Raw genomic sequence first — 751 nt, forward strand, 5'->3', positions numbered from 1 at the left:
CTACTGGAGGGAATCTCACCATTGTGGGAGGGGCAGAGACATATACTAGTGCACCATTGGAGCTGTAATGAGAAGCAGAGCTGGACCCTGGGAACACATTCAGGGCCAATCAGAAGATGAGATTCAGTCAGGTGACATGAAGATTTTGTTTCATGCTCCCCCCCCCCCAATGTTTTTCAGCTTTGGCCAGTCCAGTATATTCCTGTTGGGGGGGCGGAGCCGGGAAGTGGCCCCCACAGCGATGATGATGAACAGCGGTGACATTATGGTGATGTCTGGAGCCAGCCGCTTGTTGTACCACGCCGTGCCACGGATTCTGCGCCACCCGGAAGGCGGCCTCTTTCCCCCCGAATTGTCTGACCCCCCCGGGGCAGATGATCCCGACATGAGTCCCCTGACTGAGCCGTGTTCCCCCCGGGACTGGGAGGTGTGTGCGGCCTACGTCCAGGACTCCCGGATCAATATGACCGTGCGCCAAGTTCTGGAGGAAGGCGGGTCATTCCCAGCGGACATGAGCGCTGATACTGATCACATGACCACAGGAGGCGGAGCCTATCAGCGACGAGATCCCAGAGACAAATCTTCAGATAAAACGAGTCAAGACAACAACAAAGACTCCTCAGGATGAGGATGACAACGTTCCACAATAAACGGAATATTTCTATTTTTATTAAAACATTTCCTGTCTGTGGAGTGAAACCGACTCCCACTTCCTGTACAGAGGAGCTGACACTCTAATGTCCCCTCCCCC

The 751-nt window shown here is 54.2% G+C and overlaps 1 pseudogene; it reads left to right on the top strand.

Annotated features, from left to right (window-relative positions):
- The first annotated feature begins 67 nt into the window (after window positions 1–67).
- On the top strand, window positions 68–628 carry LOC108804282 (annotated as a pseudogene).
- The last annotated feature ends 123 nt before the right edge of the window (window positions 629–751 follow it).

The sequence above is a fragment of the Nanorana parkeri genome, unplaced genomic scaffold (genome assembly GCF_000935625.1).
Source record: "Nanorana parkeri isolate BGI_ZX_2015 unplaced genomic scaffold, ASM93562v1 scaffold9771, whole genome shotgun sequence".
Taxonomy (NCBI): Eukaryota; Metazoa; Chordata; class Amphibia; order Anura; family Dicroglossidae; genus Nanorana; species Nanorana parkeri.